Source organism: Girardinichthys multiradiatus, chromosome X (genome assembly GCF_021462225.1).
Source record: "Girardinichthys multiradiatus isolate DD_20200921_A chromosome X, DD_fGirMul_XY1, whole genome shotgun sequence".
NCBI lineage: Eukaryota > Metazoa > Chordata > Actinopteri > Cyprinodontiformes > Goodeidae > Girardinichthys > Girardinichthys multiradiatus.
The window spans coordinates 4,278,928-4,282,385 of record NC_061817.1 but is presented as its reverse complement, the minus strand read 5'-3'; positions in this window follow the sequence as shown (position 1 = coordinate 4,282,385).

Genomic DNA, 3,458 nt, shown 5'->3' with positions numbered 1-3,458 from the left:
GATAAACTCTGAAGCCAGTTTTCAAGATTAGAGTCTGAAAGAGAGCACATATAATTAGTTACAGTAAACGCTCAGTCAATTGCTATATCTAGGAGAGAGAAAGGGTTAAACACTGAAAGACAGGGCCATGTGGATCATCGGTAGAGGGTGAGAATTAAGTTGTTGCCAGCAGAAGCTTGGACGATGCCCCTCTCCAGAAAGGTGTCACCGGTAGACACAGAGTCAGGCCAAATGGAGCTTCTAGGAAGAGAAAAGAAAAATACAAAGTTAAAAGCTGAAATAACAGCAAATAATGTAAAATTGGAGAGTATTGTGAGAATGTAGCGAAGAGGGTGAAAGTGGTCATCATCATTATGTCCTCCAACAGCCTAAGCCTATAGCAGCATAACTACAGAGATAGCTCAGGATAACCTAAACCACTCTAACTATAAGCTTTATCAAAAAGGAAAGTTTTAAGCCTAGCCTACATTTTCTTTGTATTATGCTAACCACCTAAGATCAAAGGATTGAGGTCCAAACTCTGCTTGTTGACATCTTAAAGCAGTCTAGAAAATTATAAATTTCCCTATAAACACATTTAATTATTTCTCCTGACAGGTTTGTCAATTAATTTTATCCAGAACGAGTGTACTGCAAACTCACTTATCTGAAGGTAGACACTGAATTTAATTATTTTGCTTATGTCTACAAATATTTACAAGGTAAAGAGATGAGAGATTCAAACTTGGAAATGTGGTATATCCTCCTGAAACATGCAAGGTAGGTTTACATGAAGTCAAACTTTGAGGGTTTTGTCTTTTGTGTACAAGAAACGGTCAAAGTGTTTGATCACTAATGTATACTCCATACCATTGTTTCTATGAATTTGACCCAAGACTATTGTGGGGAGATACATAAAATGAATTTGAGTTGAGAGATTATAAAAGTGTCAAAATTAGGTGAATATATAAAAAAATGTAGGAGAAAATGATATGTTCTATATTCTGGTAGTTGCAGTTATTCACCGCAAAACTGAAATTTAACCACCACTAACAAGTAAGGGGTAGCGGGAAACGACAGCGTGCCTATCCAACATACGATGGGTGAGAGAGGAAACCCCACTCCAACCGCTCGGTTAGTTCAGCAGCGAACCGAGCTCTGCTGTTTCGAAAACCCCAGACTATATTTCAAAGTATGCTCAATGTTGATAAACTGACTGGTCAGATGACATATTTAGGTTTTATTGCTTAAAACATCTGTAAAATATTTAATTTCGTGACAAGTTCATGATAGTATAAAAACGTGAAGTTTCTGCCCTTCCCTTCTCTGTTTAGCACCATGGACCACATTACCCATAATTCCTTGATGACGTTCATTCCATATATTCAGAGTTTCATTCAATATATCCAAACCTATGAATGAATCTTGCATGTACGGAAGGAACCTAGAATATATGGAATTAACCTTGAATCCATTGAAAGAAAGTCTGAATATATTAAATGAAACCTGAATATATGTAATGAATCTTGAATATATTGAATGAAACCTGAATATATGGAATGAATTTTTAATATACTGAATGAAACCTGAATATATGGAATGAATCTTTAATATATTGAATGAAACCTGAATATATGGAATTAATCTTTAATATATTGAATGAAACCTGAATATATGGAATGAAAGTCTGAATATATGGAATGAAAGTCTGAATATATGGAATTAACCTTGAATATATTGAATGAAACCTGAATATATGGAATCAAATACAATAAATGTGTTAGCTTGCTAAACCTTTGCTACTTTAACTTCCTGGTTTACAAAATGGCATCAGAGGGAATATTCCATTATTTTGTTGAACTTGAAAGCTTTTTGGCAATGGCAATTCATGCTTTTCATGATACAATACTGGATTTTGGAGTCCATATCTCGACGGGTTGAAGATCATATATTGATAACTGGCACATTTGCAGAGCTTGTGAGTTACTTTGTCCCCCAAAATATGCATCATTCTTCAAGACCTTTGTGAGTCTTCAGGAAATCTTGGCTGACATAACAGCTCGAATGGAAACTAATGCACTTTCATCTCAAAGAGGAAGACCCAGGTAAGCTATGTGAAACAGAATATATTGGATAGAGAAGAGATTGATTCAGATGAACACCATGTAACATAAGCAAATACTGACCTTATAAATATTAGATATTAATATTCACAATATATGAAGTAATACATTTGCATTTTTTTGTCTTTTAAGATACAACATTCAATCTCTTCAACTGACCCACATGTGGGACTTAAGATTTTGTTGGATGGCCATATCCCGAATGCTGGCTGTTAACATTCGAACACTGTACAATTACAGGACATAATTTGGATTAGTTGACTATGGGAGCTTCATCAGTATTTCAAATGAGGTTCTTGTTTCTGTTATTTCTGAGGTCCTTAATCAAACCCCTGGATCAGGAGAGACCTACATCACTGCTAGTTTAAGAGGGAAGGGTATCAGAGTTCAGCGATGGAGAGTACGACAACGTTTAAGGATAATAGATCCAGTGGGGAAAGCCTTCAGAGGTCGAAGGGCAATGTAATGCCGAGTCTATAATGTTTCTGTCCCTAATCAAGTCTGGTAAAGGATTAATTTGTAGATTTTATTCACTTTCCAGTCATTGCCTGGCCACTCAATGAATTAATAATAATATTATCATTCATCGTTTTATTATTTTACATTATTATTATTGTTATTACTTCATTTTGTAATAGCTTTGATATACTGTTCAGAAAAGGCCACCCAGGGACAAGTGCTGCAAATTAGCTTACGCTATAAGCACCATGATACAGGCGTGTGACTGCTGTTTTGTCCAGTATGTCTATGTTATTGTGTGTCTGTCACTATCAAATAATCCATCCATCCATCCATTGTCTTCCACTTATCCGGGGTCCGGTTGTGGGGGCAGCGGCCTAATCAGAGAGACCCAGACTTCCCTCTCCCCAGCCACTTGGGCCACTTGTCCGGGGGAATCCCAAGGCGTTCCCAGGCCAGCCGAGAAACAAAGTCCCTCCATCTTGTCCAGGGTCTTCCTCTGGGGCTCCTCCCAGTGGGATGTGCCCGGAACACCTCACCAGGGAGGCGTCCAGGAGGCATCATAACCAGATGCCTGAGCCACCTCAACTGGCTCCTCTTGACGTGGAGAAGCAGCAGCTCGACTATGAGTCCCTCCCGGATAATCGAGCTCCTCACCCTATCTCTAAGGGAGAGCCCAGACACCCTGCGGAGGAAACTCATTTCAGGCGCTTGTATCCATGATCTCGTTCTGTCGGTCATGATCCACAAATCATGAGCATAGATGAGGGCAGGAACATAGATCGACCGGTAAATCGAGAGCTTCACTTTTTGACTCAGCTCTCTCCTTATCATGACACCCCGGTACGGCGCCCATATCAAAGCACCTGGTACCCCATACTCCCAGAGTACCCCAGA